General features: G+C 48.5%; 1 long non-coding RNA gene across 1 annotated transcript in view; it reads left to right on the top strand.

The window, feature by feature from the left end:
- Positions 1-19,961, top strand: part of LOC103346281 (sodium- and chloride-dependent GABA transporter 1) — a 166,546-nt gene that overhangs the window by 36,638 nt on the left and 109,947 nt on the right. The window contains exon 5 of the long non-coding RNA XR_016223617.1: positions 13,791-13,990. This is a non-coding gene — a long non-coding RNA (sodium- and chloride-dependent GABA transporter 1). The remainder of the gene's footprint in view (positions 1-13,790; positions 13,991-19,961) is intronic.

Genomic DNA, 19,961 nt, shown 5'->3' on the forward strand with positions numbered 1-19,961 from the left:
TATATCAATAAGTTCTTCTTTTAGCTTTGCTAACTCTTTTCTCATTTCATCTAAAATATCCTGCTTCAGTCTGTTATAGTAAAGTCCTTTTGTCCGGACTCTATTGGCACTGGGCTGTGATGAGGGTGTGGATGTTGGTCTTGAAATGACAGGTGACTTGCTGCCATTCATGGTATTTGTTCTTTCCTGAGGTTTTCTTGTTGGTTCGGGTGTGCTTGTTGATGAGGCCTTAGAGGTTACAGCCTTTCCCATTCCAGCTCCTTTTGTCTTTGCTGTTCTTGTAGTTACCTTCTTTGAATTTCCATTTCTTCTTGGGATGTGCCATTCTGAACTTGGGCAGGTAGTTGTGAATTTTGTCTAGGCAATGTTGGCTCTGTTTCTTGTTAATTTAATGATTCTAAGCCATGTGTCATGGCACTTGTGCAGCCACTGGCATCCTCTTTGCTGCCAAAGTTGAGATCATACACCTGTCTAGCATCTCACCACTGGTGGAAGGTCTGTGTAGCTTGACTGTATTTCAATCCTTTAGGAATGGCACAATTTATCACAACTTGATGGTTCTGAATGTGCTATTGTCTGCATGGTGATAGATGTGAAATCTGCTAAACCCAGCAAAGCCACCAGCTTCTTACTGGAATAATCATAAACCATCACAGCAGATTGAGAGATTGCTTGAGAGATGCTCTAGTAACTCATGGTGCCAGCAGTGCCAAGGCTTCCCCAGCAGCTGGGAGATGCAGGAGGCATGAGCTGAGGGAGTTTCTGCTCCAGGGGTAGGGGATGCAGCTAGGAGCCATGAAACAAGTGCCCAGCTCCTCCTTCAGTGGGCTTGGGGCTACACCATCTCCTCACACAAAGCTGAGGCACCGGCCATAATGTGAGAAGGTGGCAAGAGAAAGGCTGGGGGAGGGGTGAGAGGCTGAGGCATGGAGTGGGTCCCCAGCTTTTGCTGTCTCCCACCTTCTCCTCCTTGTCTTCATCCTCTTCCTCCCCTGTTCTCAGAGCTTCCTCATCTGCCCGTGGAGGGGTGCCCACCAGGGCTGTACACTAAGGCCGTGTGCAACCCCAAATCATTTCTTATAGTCACCTTGCATGTAAATGGACTCAACCTTCCAGTTAAAAGACACAGACTAGCTGGATGGTTTAAAAAGCAAAATCCATCTATTTATGGCCAACAAGAAACACATCTCACCAATAAAGATACACATAGACTGAAAATGAAAAGATGGAAAAAGATACTGCATCCTAGCAGAAACCAAAAATAGCTGGTGTAACCACCCTAATATCAGAGAAAATAGACTTTAACACAAAAACTATTAAAAGAGGCAAAGAAGGTCACTATGTAATGATCAAGGATCAATTCAACAGGAAGACATGACTATTATAAATGTATACACACCTAGTTACAGGACACCTGGCTATTTAAAAGAAACATTGAAAGACCTAAAAGGATGCATAGACTGAAATACCATAGTAATGGAGGACTTCAATAACCCTTTCAGCAATGGACAGATCAATGAGATGGAAAATCAACAAGGAGGCCAGCACCGCAGCACACTAGGCTAATCCTCCGCCTGGAGCACTGATGCACCAGGTTCTAGTCCCAGTCAGGGTGCTGGATTCTGTCCTGGTTTCTCCTCTTCCAGTCCAGCATCTCTGCTGTGGCGCGGGAGTGCAGTGGAGGATGGCCCAAGTGCTTGAGCCCTGCACCCACATGGGAGACCAGGAGAAGCACCTGGCCCTGGCTTCAGATCAGTGCGGTGTGCCGGCCGCAGCACACCAGCCGCCGTGGCCATGGGGGGAGGGTGAACCAATGGAAAAAGGAAGACCTTTCTCTCTGTCTCTCTCTCTCACTGTCTACCTATCAAAAAAAGAATCTTTTAAAAAAGAAAATCAACAAGGAAATAGCAGATTTAATCGACACAATAGACCAAATGGATCTAACAGATATCTACAGAACTTTTCACCCCACAGTTGCAGAATAAACATTTTTCTCACCAGTGCATGAACTTTCTCTAGGACTGACCACATGCTAGGCCATAAAGCAAGTCCCAGCAAAATAAAGAAAATCAAAATCATACCATGCCTCTTCTCTGACCACAATAGAATGAAGTTGGAAATCAGCAACTCAGGAATGTCTACAATATATGGAAACACACAGAGACTGAAAAAAAATGCTCCTGCATGAACAGTAGGTCATTGAGGAAATCAAGAGAGATAAAATCTTTGGAAATTAATGAAAATGATGATATAACATATCAAAATTATGGGATACAGCAAAAGCAGTGTTAAAAGGAAAATTTACAGCAGTTGAAGCTTACATCAAGAAATTATAAAGGCACCAAATAAAATAGCTATTAATGCATCTCAAAGACCTAGAAAAACAAAAGCAAACCAAACCCAATTCTAGTAAAAGTAAAGAAATCATTAAAATTAAAGAAATAAACAAAATTGAAAAAGTATACAAAGGATCATCAAAATGAAGAGCTGGTTTTTTGAAAACAAACAAACAAACAAACAAAATTTGCACATCACTGGTCCAAACTAACCAAAAAGAACACAGGAGACTCATATCAATAAAATTAGAGGTGAAAAGGAAATGTAACAAAAGACACCACAAAAATAAAAAAGAATTCAGAAATTACTACAAAGAGCTGTATGTCAAAAAACAGGGAAACACAAAACAAATGGACAGATATCTCCACACATACAACCTACCTAAATTGAACCATGAAGACATAGAAAACCTAAACAGACCAATTACCAAGACAGAAATTGAATCAATAATAAAGATGCTCCAAAGAAAAGGCCACCATCACCTTACTTCCTAAACCTGAAAAAGATACAACAGAGAAAGAGAACTATAGACCAATTTCCCTGATGAACATAGATACAAAAATCCTCAACAAAATACTAGACAACCAAATCCAGCAACATATCAGAAAGATCATTCTCCTGGACAAAGTGGGATTTACCACTGATATGCAGTGATGAATCACCATTCATAAATCAATCAATGTGATACATCATGTTAAGTTGACGAACAAAAACCATATAATTAATCAACAGATTCATAGAAAGCGTTTGATAAAATACAATGCCCTGGCTGGCGCCGCGGCTCACTAGGCTAATCCTCCACCTTGCGGCGCCGGCACACTGGGTTCTAGTCCCGGTCGGGGCACCGGATTCTGTCCCGGTTGCCCCTCTTCCAGGCCAGCTCTCTGCTGTGGCCAAGGAGTGCAGTGGAGGATGGCCCAAGTACTTGGGCCCTGCACCCCATGGGAGACCAGGATAAGTACCTGGCTCCTGCCATTGGATCAGCATGGTGCGCTGGCCACAGTGTGCCGGCCATGGTGGCCATTGGAGGGTGAACCAACGGCAAAGGAAGACCTTTCTCTATGTCTCTCTCCCTCACTGTCCACTCTGCCTGTCAAAAAATATAAATAAATAAATAAAAAATACAATGCCCTTTCATGATGAAAACTCTAAGCAAATTGGGTATAAAAGGAACATCCCTCAACAACCATGGCAATTTATAACAAACCCATGGCCAGCATCATATTGAATGGGGAAAAGTTGAAAGCATCTCCACCATTATCCAGAACCAGACAAGGAGTCCCGCTCTCACCATGCCTGCTCAATATAGTCCTTGAAGTTCTAGCCAGAGCCATTAGGCAGGAAAAATAAATCAAAGAGATACATTGGGAAAAAGGAAGTCAAACTATCCCTATTTTCAGATGACATGATTCTGTATATAGTAGATCCAAAAGACTCCACTAAGAGACTATTGGAACTCATAGAAGAATTTGGCAAAGTAGCTGGATATAGAATTAATACACAAAAATCAACAGTCTTTGTATACACAGACAATGCCATGGCTAAGAAAGAACTTCCAAGATTAATCCCATTCACAATAGCCTTAAAAAATCTGATAGCTTGGAATAAATTTAACCAAGGATGTCAAAGATCTCTACAATGAGAATTATAAAACATCAAACAAAGAAATTGAAGAGGATACAAAAAAATGGAAAAAATCTTCCTTGTTTATGGATTGGAAGAATCAATATCATGAAAATGCCCATACTACTGAAAGCAATTTACAGAATCATTGCAGTACCACTCAAGACATCAAGGACATTCTTCTCAGATGTAGAAACAGTGATACTGAAATTCCTATGGAAACATAGGAGACCCTGGATAGCTAAAGCAATCTTATACAACAAAAACAAAGGGGGAGGCATCACAATACCAGATTTTAAGACATACTACAGTGAAGTAATAATCAAAATAGCCTGGTACTGATAAAAAACAGATGAATAGAACAATGGAACAGCATAGAAACACCAGAAATCAATCCAAGAATCTAAACCAACTTATCTTTGACAACAGAGCTAAAATCAATCCATGGAGCAAGGACAGTCTCTTAAACAAATGGTACTGGGGAAATCTGGATTTCAAAATGCAGAAGTAGGAAGCAGGACTTCTACCTTACACCTTACACAAAAATCCATTCAAAAATGGACTAAATATCTACATCTATGACCTGATACCATCAAATTCTTAGAGAACATTGGGGAAACCCTGCAAGACATTGGCATAGGCAAAGAGTTCTTGAAAAAGACCCCAGAGGCACAGGCAATCAAAGCCAAAATTCACAAATGGGATTATATCAAATTGAGAAGTTTCTATACTGCAAAATACTCAGCATAGTGAAGAGGCAAGCAACAGAATGGGAGAAACAATTTGCATACTCTACAACTGATAAAATATCAATAACCAGAATATATAGAGATCAAGAAGCTCAACAACAACAAAACAAACTACACAATTAAAGGATGTGTAAAGGTCTAAACACATTTTTCAAAATGGAAATCCAAATGGCCAACAGACACATGAAAAAATGTTCAGGATCACTAGCCATCAGGGAAATGCAAATCAAAACCACAATGAGGTTTCACCTCACCCTCTTCAGAATGGCTTTCATACAGAAATCAAGAAACAGAAAATGTTGGTGAGGATGTGGGAGAAAAGGCATCCTTTTTTTTTATCTTTTATTTAATGAATATAAATTTCCAAAGTACGACTCATGGGTTACAATGGCTTCCCCCCCCATACCGTCCCTCCCACCCACAACCCTCCCCTTTCCCACTCCCTCTCCCCTTCCATTCACATCAAGATTCATTTTCGATTATCTTAATATACAGAAGGTCAGCTTAGAGTACCTTCAGTAAGGATTTCAACAGTTTGCTCCCACACAGAAACATAAAGTGAAAAATAATAGATGATTTTTTTAAATGATGATGAAATCAGATCAGACCTATTGTCATGTTTAATCCCAGTGAGAGTCAAGTTGGGAATTGATAATTTCTTTTTTTTTTTTACAGAAGATCAGTTTAGTGTACATTAAGTAAAGATTTCAATCGTTTGCACCCCCATAGAAACACAAAGTGAAATATACTGTTTGAGTACTCATTATAGCATTAAGCCTCAGAGTACAGCACATTAAGGACAGAGATCCTACATGAGGAGTAAGTGCACAGTGACTCCTGTTGTTGACTTTACAAATTGACACTCCTGTTTATGGCATCAGTAATCTCCCTATGCACCAGTCATGAGTTTCCAAGGCTATGGAAGCCCCTTGAGTTCTCCGACTCTTATCTTGTTTAGACACGGTCATAGTCAAAGTGGAGGTTCTCTCCTCCCTTCAGAGAAAGGCACCTCCCTCTTTGAAGACCTGTTCTTTCCACTGGGATCTCACTCACAGAGATCTTTTTGCCAGAGTGTCTTGGCTTTCCATGCCTGAAATACTCTCATGGGCTTTTCAGCCAGATCCGAGTGCCTTTAGGGCTGATTCTGAGGCCAGAGTGCTATTTAGGACATCCGCCATTCTATGAGTCTGCTGAGTATCTCACTTCCCATGTTGGATCACTCTCCCCTTTATTTATTCTATCGGTTAGTGTTAGCAGATACTAGACTTGTTTATGTGCTCCCTTTGACTCTTAGTCCTTTCATTATGATCAATTGTGAACTGAAATTGATCACTTGGAATAGTGAGATGGCATTGGCACATGCCACCTTGATGGGATTGAATTGGAATCCCCTGGTATGTTTCCAACTCTACCAATTGGGGCAAGTCAGCCCGAGCATGCCCCAAATTATACATCTCTTCCCTCTCTTATTCCCACTCTTATGTTTAACAGGGATCACATTTCAGTTAATTTTCAACACTTAAGAATAACTGTGTGATAATTACAGAATTAAACCAGTCATATTAAGTAGAACAGACAAAAAAAATACTATGAGGGATAATGTATTAAGTTGTCCATTAGCAGTCAGGGCTATGCTGATCAAGTCACCATTTCTCATAGTGTCCATTTCACTTCAGGAGGTTTCCTTTTTGGTGTTCAGTCAGTTGTCACCAATCAGGGAGAACATATGGTATTTGTCCCTTTGGGACTGGCTTACTTCACTCAGCATGATGTGTTCCAGATTCCTCCATTTTGTTGCAAATGACTGGATTTCGTTGTTTCTTACTGCGGTATAGTATTCTAAAGAATACATATCCCATAATTTCTTTATCCAGTCTACCATTGATGGGCATTTAGGTTGGTTCCAGGTCTTGGCTATTGTGAATTGTGCTGCAATAAACATTAGGGTGCAGACCGCTTTTTTGTTTATCAATTTAAACTCCTTTGGGTAAATTCCAAGGAGTGGGATGGCTGGGTCGAACGGTAGGGTTATCTTCAGCTTTGTGAGGAATCTCCAGACTGATTTCCATAGTGGCTTGACCAGTTTGCATTCCCACCAACAGTGGGTTAGTGTCCCTTTTTCCCCACATCCTCGCCAGCATCTGTTGTTGGTAGATTTCTGTATGTGAGCCATTCTAACCGGGGTGAGGTGAAACCTCATTGTGCTTTTGATTTGCATTTCCCTGATTGCTAGTGATCTTGAACATTTTTTCATGTGCCTGTTGGCCATTTGGATTTCCTCTTTTGAAAAATGTCTATTGAAGTCCTTGGCCCATCTCTTAAGTGGGTTGTTGGTTTTGTTTTTGTGGAGTTTCTTGATCTCTTTGTAGATTCTGGTTATTAACCCTTTATCTGTTGCATAGTTTGCAAATATTTTTTCCCATTCTGTCGGTTGTCTCTTCACTCTCCTGACTGTTTCTTTTGCAGTACAGAAACTTCTCAATTTGAGGCAATCCCAATAGTTGATTTTGGCTTTGACTGTCTGTGCCTCCCGGGTCTTTTCCAGAAATTCTTTGCCTGTGCCAATATCTTGAAGGGTTTCTCCAATGTTCTCTAATAACTTAATGGTGTCAGGACGTAGATTTAGGTCTTTAATCCACGTTGAGTGGATTTTTGTGTAAGGTGTAAGGTAGGGGTCTTGCTTCATGCTTCTGCACGTGGAAATCCAGTTTTCCCAGCACCATTTATTGAATAGACAGTCCTTGCTCCAGGAATTAGTTTTAGATCCTTGATCACATATAAGTTGGCTATAGATGTTTGGATTGATTTCTGGTGTTTCAATTCTGTTCCGTTGGTCTATCCATCTGTTTCTGTACCAGTACCATGCTGTTTTGATTACAACTGCCCTGTAGTATGTCCTGAAGTCTGGTATTGTGATGCCTCCGGCTTTGTTTTTGTTGTACAAGATTGCTTTAGCTATTCGAGGTCTCTTGTGCCTCCATATGAATTTCAGCATCATTTTTTCTAGATCTGCGAAGAATGTCTTTGGTATCTTGATTGGGATTGCATTGAATCTATAAATTGCTTTTGGGAGAATGGACATTTTGATGATGTTGATTCTTCCAATCCATGAGCATGGAAGATTTTTCCATTTTTTGGTATCCTCTTCTATTTCTTTCTTTAAGGTTTTGTAATTTTCATCGTAGAGATCTTTAACGTCCTTGGTTAAGTTTATTCCAAGGTATTTGATTGTTTTTGTAGCTATTGTGAATGGGATTGATCTTAGCAGTTCTTTCTCAGTCATGGCATTGCTTGTGTATACAAAGGCTGTTGATTTTTCTGCATTGATTTTATATCCTGCCACTTTGCCAAACTCCTCTATGAGTTCCAATAGTCTCTTAGTAGAGTTCTTTGGATCCTCTAAGTACAGAATCATATCGTCTGCAAAGAGGGATAGTTTGACTTCTTCCTTCTTGATTTGTATTCCTTTGATTTCTTTTTCTTGTCTGATGGCTCTGGCTAAAACTTCCAGAACTATGTTAAATAGCAGTGGTGAGAGTGGGCATCCCTGCCTGGTGCCAGATTTCAGTGGAAATGCTTCCAACTTTTCCCCATTCAATAGGATGCTGGCTGTGGGTTTTTTATAAATTGCTTTGATTATATTGAGGAATGTTCCTTCTATACCCAATTTGCTTAGAGTTTTCATCATGAAAGGGTGTTGAATTTTATCAAATGCTTTCTCTGCATCAATTGAGATAACCATATGGTTTTTCTTCTGCAGTCTGTTAATGTGGTGAATCACATTGATTGATTTGCGAATGCTGAACCATCCCTGCATACCAGGGATGAATCCCACTTGGTCTGGGTGGATGATTTTCCTGATGTGTTGTTGTATTCTATTGGCCAGAATTTTATTGAGGATTTTTGCATCTATGTTCATCAGGGATATTGGTCTGTAATTTTCTTTCAGTGCTGCATCTTTCTCTGGCTTAGGGATTAAGGTGATGCTGGCTTCATAGAAAGAATTTGGGAGGATTCCCTCTTTTTCGATTGTTCTGAATAGTTTGAGAAGAAATGGGATTAGTTCTTCTTTAAATGTCTGGTAGAATTCAGCAGTGAATCCATCTGGTCCTGGGCTTTTCTTTGTTGGGAGGGCCTTTATTACTGTTTCAATTTCTGTCTCAGTTATGGGTCTGTTTAGGTTTTCGATGTCTTCATGGTTCAATTTTGGTAGATTGCATGTGTCCAGGAATCTATCCATTTCTGATAGGTTTTCCTGTTTGCTGGCATACAGGTCCTTGTAGTAATTTCTGATGATTCTTTTTATTTCTGTGGTGTCTGTTGTTACGTTTCCTTTTGCATCTCTGATTTTATTGATTTGGGTCTTTTCTCTTCTTTTTTTAGTTAGTTGGGCCAATGGGGTGTCAATTTTGTTTATTTTTTCAAAAAACCAGCTTCTCGCTTGGCTGATTTTTTGTAATGTTTTTTTTGGATTCAATCCTGTTAATTTCTTCTCTGGTTTTAATTATTTCTCTTCTCCTACTAGATTTGGGTTTGGTTTGCTGCAGTTTTTCTAGGTCCTTGAGGTGCGCTGAAAGCTCATTTATTTGGTACCTTTCCAATTTCTTGATATAGGCACCTATTGCTATAAATTTGCCTCTCAATACTGCTTTTGCTGTATCCCATAAGTTTTGATATGTTGTGTTGTTGTCTTCATTTACTTCCAGAAAGTTTTTGATTTCTCTTTTGATTTCTTGAATGACCCAGTGTTCATTCAGGAGCATGTTGTTCAGTCTCCATGTGTTTGCATACTTTCTGGGGTTTCCTGAGTTGCTAATTTCCAGCTTCATCCCGCTGTGGTCTGTGAAGCTGCATGGTATGATTCTAATTCTTTTAAATTTGCTGAGACTTGCTTTATGGCCTAGTATGTGATCAATCCTAGAGAAGGTTCCATGCGCTGCTGAGAAGAATGTGAAGTCTGTAGATGTAGGGTTGAAAGTTCTGAAAAGGCATCCTAATCCACTGTTGGTGGGAGAGTAAACTGGCAAAGCCACTATGGAAGACACTGTGCAGATACCTCAGAAATCTGAATATATACCCACCCTATGACACAGCCAGCCCACTCCTGGGAATTTACCCAAAGGAAAGGAAATCAGCATATGAAAGAGTTATTTGCACCCCTATGTTTATTGCAGTTCAATTACAACAGCTAAGACACTGAATCAATAAAAATGCCCATCAACCGCAGACTGGATAAAGAAATTATGTGATATGTACACCATGGAATACTTCACGGTGGTAAAAAATCTAATCATTTGCAACAAAATGGATGACACTAGAAATCATCACACTTAGTGAAATAATTCAGTCCCACAGGGAGAAATACCATATGTTCTCCCTGACCTGTGGTAACTAATAGAGCACCTAACAGGCAATCTATAGATGTTAAATTGACACTTTGAGAAGCAATGACTTTGTACAGCCCTTGTCTCGACTATATAGGAACAGTTTTTTTTCCATGCTAGTTGTTGAACTTTTTGCTTAATATAGATATAATCATATGTGTAGGAAGTTAATTGAAAATAAATGTTAGTAAAAAATAAGAGTGGGAATAAGAGAGGGAGGAGGAAGGGGGTGGGAGTGTGGATGGGAGGGCAGGCACAGTGGGAAGAATCACCAGGTTCCTAATGTTTTAATTGTGAAATTATGAAGTTTATAACTATAAAACTGTATAGTTCTCCATACATTATTACAGACCTACTTTTCAGGGTACAGTTTAAAAACTTGCCATGGGACCCCAAGTCCCCTTGAGCTAGGTGGGAAAAAACAGCACTTTAAGTGTTAAATTGAACATATGGGTAGGATTAAGTGTTAAAGTGATCATATAGAGAGGATTAAGTGTTAAAATGATTATATAAATAGGATTAAGTGTTTGGTAATAATAATAGAATTAAAAAGGAGTAAATGCTCCAAGATGGGAAGCAGTCCACACAGCAGACTCATAGAATGACAATCACTTCAAGTAGCACTGTGGGCTCAGAATCAGCCCTTAACGCATTTTGGTCTGGCTGAAAATCCCATGAGAGTATTTCAGACATAGAATGCCAAGACACTGTGGCAAAAAGTGTCCTACATGAAGGACCTACCTGGGTGAGACTCCAGTGGAAAGAAGTGGTCATCAAAGAAGGAAGTACTTTACTCTGAGAGGAGGGGAGAACTTCCACTTTGCTCATGGCCTTGTCTAAATACGGAAGGAGTCAGTGGACTCAAAAGGCTTCCACTTGGGGCCGGTAAAGTGGTGCAGTGGGTTAAAGCCCTGGCCGGAAACGCCAGCATCCCATATGGGTGCCGGTTCTAGTCCCAGCTGCTTCTCTTGCAATCCAGTTCTCTGCTTATGGCCTGGGATATCAGTGGAGGATGGCCCAAGTCCTTGGGCCCCTGTACCCATGTGGGAGGCCCAGAAGAAGCTCCTGGCTCCTGCCTTCAGCTTGGCACAGCTCTGGCCGTTGTGGCCATCTGAGGAGTGAACAGCCAGATGGAAGACCTCTCTCTCTGTCTTTACCTCTCTCTGTAACTCTGTCTTTCAAATAAATAAAATAAATCTTTTTTAAAAAATGCTTTCACAGCGTAGGCAGAGCATGTCAAGTGCCTCGGGTGATCACTGACCACATACATAAGAGCATTAATTGTTAAATTAACAACAGGAGTTGCTGTGCACTAATTTCCCATGCAGGACCCCTGTCCTCAAAGAGTTGGATTATGAGAGTTAATAGTAAAACTTGTTCTCAAAGATTTACTTTGTTTTAGTGTATTAACAGATGTATCATTTTTGGTTTCTTCAAGGTTAATTAGGTTTCTCAAAAAATGCTTAAAATAAAAAAAATTAAAATTGAATTAATTAAAGCTCAGAAAGGTTTACTTTTATTGAAAAAGTATTTTCCTTATTGTAAAAATAATCCTTCTTGTGTTCTTTTTTTTTTTAAAAAAAAAAAGATTTATTTATTTGAAAGAGTTATAGAGAGGTAGAGCCAGAGAGAAAGGACTTCCATCCGCTGGTTCACTCCCCAGATGGCTGCAATGGATGGACCTGTGCTGATCTGAAGCCAGGAGGCAGGAGCTTCTTCCAGGACTCCCATGTGGGTGCAGGGGCCCAAGGACTTGGGCCATCCTCCACTGCTTTCCCAGGCCATAGCCTAGAGCTGGATTGGAAATGGAGCAGCTGGGACTCAAACTGGCTCCCATATGGGATGCTGGCACTGCAGGCTGGAGCTTTAACCCACTTTGCCACACCACCAGCCCCCCTTCCTGTGTTCTATTACACAGTAGAGTATCAATTGTCAACTGTAATATATTGTATATTTCTAAATAGCTAGAAGAAAGACTTTTGAATGTTCACACTGCAAATAAATCTTGAATATATGAAGTGATGGATTCCAATTATCCTTATTTGATCATTAAAATATGTGCATGTCTCAGAATCAGCCCTTAAGGCATTCGGATATGGCTGAAGAGCCCATGAGAGTATTTTAGGCATGGAAAGCCAAGACACCCTGGAAAAAAAAAAGAAGACCTAAATGGAAGATCTCTGCAGGTGAGATCCCAGTGGAAAGAAGAGGTCATCAAAGAAGGAGGTACCTTTCTCTGAAGGGAGGAGAGAACTTCCACTTTGACTATGACCCTGTCAGAATAAGATCGAAGTCGGCAAACTCAAAAGGTTTCCATAGCCTTGGCAACTCATGACTAGAGCCTAGGGAGATTACTGATGTCATAAACAAGAGTGTCAAATTGTTAAGTCAACAACAGGAGTCACTGTGTACTTACTTCTCATGTGGGATCTGTCCTTAGTGTGTTGTCCAATGTGAAGTAATGCTATAACTAGTACTGAAACAGTATTTTACACTTTGTGTTTCTGTGTGGGTGCAAACTGATGAAATCTTTACTTAATATATACTGAACTGATCTTCTGTATATAAAGATAATTGAAAATGAATCTTGATGTGAATGGAATGGGAGAGGGAGCGGGAGATGGGAGGAGTATGAGTGGGAGGGAAATTATGGGGGGGAAGCCATTGTAATCCATTAACTGTACTTTGAAAATTTATATTTACTAAATAAAAAATAAATACAAAAAAGTGAGCATGTATCAAATATTACATTTCACCCCATAAATATGTACTAGTATTGAGTGTTGATAAAAACAAATACTCTCATAAAATAGGAAATTCTGCATGTTGTCAAAACATGGATCCAAAAACATGAATGTGGACATGAGGCTATTTGAAACAAGGCACAGAAAGATAAATGCCCCACAATCTCACTCATGTGGAATTTAAGAAAATCACACTTAATCATAGAACAGGGTGGTGGCTGTCAGGGCTGAGAGTGAAGGAAATGGGAAAATGTTAGCTGAGCACACATTTGCAGTTAGGAGATAAATTAACCACTCCAGATCTTAATACTCAACACCGTTACTATATGAATATGCTATTACATACTCACAACTTGGTAATATCTTATGTATTCTCTTAAAAACATAGCAATGAAAGGAGATGCATATGTTAGATTATCCTAATCACTTCATAATGTACATGTAAAAGAGGACTCCAAAAAGGTTATGAAAAAAAGGCTGGGTTTATTCCAGTACAAAAAGGGATTAAAAGATAATGTGAATTCTCCATAACTTTTCAAAAGGCCCCCACATATCAGAATATCAGGTTGCATACCTTGAATATGCACAAATTTTGTCAACCATACTCCAACAATACTTGAAAATTTTAAAACAAGCGAAAGTAAACAAGCTCCTATATTAAAATATAATCTCCAAATAACTTAGTAAACCAGATATATCTTTAGGATTGAGAAGGCTTTCATGGAACAGAAATAATTTTTAAAACACTCATAAATTTGCATAGCCAAGCTTTCTATTTTGAAAGTTCAAAGACAGATGGCAGCTGGTTGAGGGAACAGTAAGGGTTAAGGTGATACCCAAGTGCCAAAGTACAGGGTCCTCCTGCCCGTCGAAACCCTGGACAAAAACCCCAAGTCAGATAACAGTTTTGCCTTTATCTCACCCAATCCATGTTACTGTGTTACTGGAAACAGAAAACAGAGCAAGACCTTCCAGAAACATCTGTGCTGAGAGGTCAGCGTCCTGGCAGAGACCCTGCTGCCCACATATTTAGAACCTCGGGGGAATCAGGTCCCAGTGTAGAAGGAAGGAGGAACTGAGGAAGGAGGACACGGGGCTGCCTCCACACAGCTGCCCAGGGATGGCTCCAGGGCCAAGAAGTCGCTGCAAGCAGGTAAGGGGTCAGGTGTGGGGGGGGTCCCGGGTGCCAGGGAGTGGGCTGGGCTTTGGGCTCCTGGGTGCCATGAGGGGGCCGGGTGGTGGGGGTCCTGGTGCCAGGGTTGGAGCCAGGCATCAGGGGTCATGGGTGCCAGGGAGGGGGCAGAACGATGGGGGTCCCAGGTGTCAAGGATGGGGCCAGGAGGGAGCTGGGCGCTGGGGGTCCCAGGTACCAGGGAGGGGGCTGGGTGCAGGGGGTCCAGGGTGCCAGGGAGGGGGCCAGGCATCAAGGGTCCTGGGTGCCAGGGAGGGGGCCAGATGTTGGGGTACTGGGTGCCAGGGAAGGGGCTGGGCATCTGAGGTCCCAAGTGACAGGGAGGGGCGGGCCTTGGGGGTCCCAGGTGCCAAGGATGGGGCCAGGCTTCGGGGATCCTGGTGCCCAAAAGGGAGCCGGGCGATGGGGGTCCCAGGTACCAGAGAAGAGGCTGGGCGTCTGGGGTCCGGGGTGCCAGGGAGGGGGCCAGTTGTCGGGCGTCCCGGGTGCCAAGGAGGAGGCCAGACCTTGGGGTCCCAGGTGCCAGGGAAGGGGTCAGGTGTCAGGGGTCCTGGGTAGCAGGGAGGGGGCATGGAGTCAGAGGTCTTGAATGACAGGAAGGGGCCAGGCATCAGGGGTCATGGGTGCCAGGGAGGGGGTCGAGGGTCTTGGGTGCCAGGGAGGGGTCACGCATTGTGGACCGGTTGACAGGGAGGGTCCAGGTGTCAGGCGTCCCAGGTGCCAGGAAAGAGGCTGGGCTTTGGGGTCCCAGGTGTCAGGGAAGGGGCCTGGGGTCACGAGTCCCGGGTGCCAGTAACAGGGCCAGGCATCTGGGGTCCCGAGTGACAGGGAGGGGCCGGGCGTTGGGAGTCCTGGGTGCCCAGGAAGGGGCCGGGTGGTGGGGGTCCTGGGTACCAGGGAAGGGGCTGGGCATCGGGGAAGGGGCTGGGCGTCAGGGGCCCGGGGTGCCAGGGAGAGGGCTGGACTTCGGGGGTCATAGGAGCCAGGGTGGAGACCAGACATCAGGGCCACGGGTGCGAGGGAGGGGGTCGGGGGTCCTGGGTGCTAGGGAGGGGCTGGCCATCGAGGTCCCGGGTGCAGGGAGAGGACGGGCATCAAGGGTCCTGGGTACCAGTGAAGGGGCTGGGCAGTGGGAGTCCTGGGTGCCAGGGAGGCAGCCAGGCCTTGGATGTCCTGGGAGCCACGGAAGGGGCCAGGTGGCAGGGTTCCTGGGTGCAAGGGTGGGGGCCTGGCGGCGGGTGTCCTGGGCATCAGGAAGGGGGCCGGAAATCAGGGGTCATGGGTGCCAGGGAGGGGGCCGGGCGTCTGCAGTCCCAAGTGACAGGGAGGGGCTGGGCGTTGGGGTCCCGGGTGCCAGGGAGAGGCTGGGTGACAGGGGTCCCAGGTTCCAGGGAGGAGCCGGGCATTGAGGGTCCTGGGTTCGAAGGGGTCCAGGCATCAGGGGTCACGGGTGTCAAGGAGGGGGCCAGGTGTCGGGGATCCCAGGGCCCAGTAGGGAGCTGGCATTGGGGTTCCCAGGTACCAGGGAAGGGGCTGGGCATTGGGGGTCATGGGTGCCAGGGAGGAGGCTGGGCGTCAGGAGTCCTGGGTGTTAAGGAGGGGCTAGGTACTTGGGATCCTAGGGGCCCAGGAGGGAGCCAGACAATGGGGGTCCTGGGTACCAGGGAAGGGGCCTGGCGTCATGGGTCCAGGATGCCAGGAATTGGGACATGCTTCAGGGATCCCGGGTATCAGGGAAGGGGCTGGTGTCTGCAGTCTCAAGTGATAGGGAGGGGCTGGGTGTCGGAGGTCATGGGTGCCAGGTAGGGTGACAGGGGTCCTGGGTGCAAGGGGAGTCAGGCGTCAGGGGTCCTGGGTGCCAGGGAGGGGCCGGGCTTCGAGGGTCCTGGGTGCCAGGGAGGGGTCCAGGCATAGGGGGTCCCAGGTGTCTGGGAAGGGGTCAGGGATCCCAAGTGCCGGGGGGCCAAGCATCAGGGGTCCCAGGTGCCAGTGAGGGGCCGGGCATCGAGGGTCCTGAGTGCTAGGGAGGGGCCAGGCGTCAGGGGTCACAGGTGTCAGGGAAGGGGTCAGGGGTCCTGTGTGCCAGGGAAGAGGCCGGGTGTCGACATCCCATGTGCCAGGGAGGGGTTGGGTGTCGGGGGTCACAGGTGCCAGGGAGGGGGTCAGGAGTCCAGGGTTCCAGGGAGGGGACGGGCGTCAGGGGTCACAGGTGTCAGGGAAGGGATCAGGGGTCCCGGGTACCAGGGAGGGGCTGGGCGTTGGGGGTCCAGGGTGCAAGGGAGGAGGCCGAGCATCAGGAGTCCCAGGTGTCAAGAAGGGGGCCAGGCATCAGGAGTCACCAGGCCCAGGAGTGAGCCGGGTGATAGGGGTCCCAGGTACCAGGGAAGGGGCTGGGCATTGGGGGTCCGGTATGCCAGGGAGGGGGCCAGGTCAGGGGTCCCGGATGCCAGGGAGGGGGCCAGATGTCAGGGGTCACTGGTGCCAGGGAGGCGGTCGGCAGACCCGGGTGCCAGTGAGGGGCGGGGCATCGGGGGTCCGAGATGCCATGGAGGGGGCCAGGCTTCGGGGTTCCTGGGTGTCAGGGAAAGTGCTGGGTGGCAGGGTTCCTTGGTGTCAGGGAAGGGGCCGGACATCAGGGGTCATGGGTGTCAAGGGGGTCGGGTGTTGGGGGTCACAGGTACCAGGGAGGTGGTTGGGGGTCCTGGGTGCCAGGGATGGGCTGGGCGTTGGGGTCCGGGTGCCAGGGAGGGTACGTCCGGGCGTCGAGGGTCCCAGGTGCCAGGGAGGAGGCTAGGCGTCAGGGGTCCTGGGTACCAAGGAGGGGGCCAGACATTGGGGATCCTGGTGCCCAAAAGGGAGCTGGGCGATGGGGGTCCCAGGTACCAGGGAAGGGGCTGGGAGTCTGAGGTCTGGGTGCCAGGGAGGGGGCCAGTTGCCAGGGGTCCCAGGTGCCAGGGAAGGGGTCAGGTGTCAGGAGTCCTAGGAAGCAGGGAGGGGCCAGGCGTCTGGGGACTTGAGTGCCAGGGAGGGGCCGGTGTCGGGGGTGATGGGTGTCAAGGAGGGGGCCAGGCATCAGGGATCCCAGGGCCCATTAGGGAGCTAGGCGATGGGAGTCCCAAGTACCAGGAAAGGAGGCTGGGCGTCAGGGGTCCCGGGTGCCAGGGAAGGAGCCTGGCGTCAGGGGTCCCTGGTACCAGGGAGGGGGCCAGGCGTCTGGGGTCCTGAGAGACAGGAAGGGGCCAGGGGTCTGGGGTCAAGGGTGCCAGGGAAGGAGCCTGGCATCAGGGGTCCCCGGTACCAGGGAGGGGGCCAGGCGTCTGGGGTCCTGAGAGACAGGAAGGGGCTGGGAGTCAGGGGTCACGGGTGCCAGGGATGGGGTTGGGGGTCCTGGGTGCCAGGGAGGGGCCAGGCATCTGGGGTCCCTAGAGACAGGGAGGGGCAGCTGCCAGGGGTCCTGGGTGCCAGGGATGGCCTGGTGTTGGGGGTCACGGGTGACTTGGAGGAGGCCAGACATCAGGGGTCACAGGTGTCAAGGAGGGGGCCAGGTGTCGGGGATCCCAGGGCCCAGTAGGGAGCTGGCATTGGGGTTCCCGGGTACCAGGGAGGAGGCTGGGCGTCAGGGGTCCTGGGTGTTAAGGAGGGGCCAGGTGCTCAGGATCCTGGGGCCCAGGAGGGAGCCAGAAAATGGGGGTCCTGGGTACCAGGGAGGGGCTGAGTGTCGGGGGTCCAGGGTGCCAGGGAGGAGTCTGGGCATCTGGGGTCCCGAGTGACAGGGAGGGGCTGGGTGTCAGTGGTCACGGGTGCCAGGGAGGGGGTTGGGGGTCTTGGGTGCCAGGGAGGGGCCAGGCGTCAGGGGTCCAGGGTACCATGGAGGGGGCCAGGCGTCATGGGCCCCAAGTGACAGGGAGGGGCTGGGCATTAGGGGTCATGGGTGCCAGGGAGGGGTTTAGGGGTCCCGGGTGCCAGGGAGGGAGCTGGGCATCTGGGGTCCCAGGGAGGGGCCAGGCATCAGGGGTCACAGGTGCCAGGGAGGGGGTCAGGGATCCCAGGCACCAGGGAGGGGTTGGGCGTCAGGGGTCCTGGGTGCCAGGGAGGGGATGGGCATCAGTGGTTCTGGGTGCCAGGGAGGGGATGGGCATCAAGAGTCCTGAGTGCCAGGGAAGGGGCCAGGTGTCAGGGGTCCCGGTGCAAGGGGATAGGCCAGGCGTCAGCTGTCCCAAGTGACAGGGTGGGGCTGGACTTGGGGGCTCCTGGGTGCCCAGGATTGGCCTGGGCTTCTGGTGTCCCAAGAGACTGGGAGGGGGCTGGGCAACAGGGGTACTGGGTACCAGGGAAAAGGCTGGGCACTGGGAAGGGGCTGGGTGTCTGGGATCAGGGGTGCCAGGTAGGGGCAGGATGGGTGTGTCAAGTGACAGTGAGGGCCAACATCCGGGGTCAAGGGTGCCAGGGAGGGGGTTGTGGATCCCAGGTGCTAGGGAGGGGCCAGGCGTCAAGGGTCTCGGATGCCAGGGAAGAGGCTGGGCGGCAATGTCCTGGGTGCCAGGGAGGGGGCCGTACAACTGGGGTCATGGGTGCCAGGGAAGTATCTGGGCCCAGAGTTTCTGAGTGCCAGGGATAGAGCCAGGCGACGAGGGTCCCGGATATCAGGGAAGAGGTCAGGGGTCCTGGGTACCAGGGAGGGGGCTGGGCATCTGGGGTCCCGAGTGACAGGGAGGGGCCGTGTGTCAGGGGTCACAGGTGCCAGGGAAGGGGTTGGGGATCCCAGAAGCCAGGGCGGGGTCATGTATCGAGGGTCCTGGATGCCAGGGAGGGGATGGGCATCAGGGGTCCTGGATGCCAGGGAAGGGGCTGGACATCAGGCATTCTGGTGCAAGGGAATAGGCCAGGCATCAGGTGCCCCAAGTGACAGGGTGGGGCTGGACTTCGGGGGTCCTGGGTGCCCAGGATTGGCCTGGGCTTCCTGGGTCCTGAGAGACAGGGAGGGGGCTGGGCAAGGGGGGTACTGAGTACCAGGGAACGGGCTGGGCGTCAGGAAGGGGCCAGGCATCCGGGATCAGGGGTGCCAGGTAGAGGCTGGATCGGGTGTCTCAAGAGACAGGGAGGGCCAACATCCGGGGTCAAGGGTGCCAGGGAGGAGGCCGGGCATCAGGGGTCTTGGGTGTCAAGGAGGAGCCAGGCATCAGGGATCCTGGGGCCCAGCTGGGAGCCGGGCAATGGGGGTCCCGGGTACCAGGGAAGGGGCTGGGCATTGGGGGTCCAGGGTGCCAGGGGAGGCCGAGTGTCATGGTTCCAGGGTGACAAGGAGGGGGCCAGGCGCCAGGGTTCATGGGTGCCATGGAGGGGGCCGGACATTGGGGATCACAGGTGTCAGGGAGGAGGCCAGGCATCAGGGGTCTTGGGCATCAAGGAGGGTCCAGGCATCGTCGGGGATCCTGGGGCCCAGGAGGGAGCCGGGTGATGGGGGTCCCGGGTACCAGGGAAGGGGCTGGGTGTTGGGGGTCCAGGGTGCAGGGAGAGGCTGAGTGTCAGGGTTCTGGGGTGACAAGGAGGGGGCCAGGTGTCAGGGTTCATGGGTGCCATGGAGGGGGCCAGACGTCAGGGGTCACAGGTGTCAGGGAGGAGGCCAAGAGTCAGGGGTCCTGGGTGTCAAGGAGGGGCCAGGGATTGGGATTCTGGGGCCCAGGAGGGAGCCGGGCGATGGGGGTCCCGGGTGCCAAGGAAGGGGCCAGGCGTCAGGGATCCCGAGTACCAGGAAGGGTTGGGTATCAGGGGTCCCGGGTGCCGGGTTGGGGGGCTGGGTGTCAAGGATCCTGGGTGCCAGGAAGGGGGCCGGGTGTTGGGAGTCCCAGATACCAGGGAAGGGGTTGGAGGTTCCAGGTGCCAGGGAAGGGGCTGAGCATCTGGGGTCCCAAGTGACAGAGAGGAGCTGGAA

The sequence above is a fragment of the Oryctolagus cuniculus genome, chromosome 17 (assembly GCF_051225735.1).
Source record: "Oryctolagus cuniculus isolate XC-2025 breed Fujian yellow rabbit chromosome 17, ASM5122573v1, whole genome shotgun sequence".
Taxonomy (NCBI): domain Eukaryota; kingdom Metazoa; phylum Chordata; class Mammalia; order Lagomorpha; family Leporidae; genus Oryctolagus; species Oryctolagus cuniculus.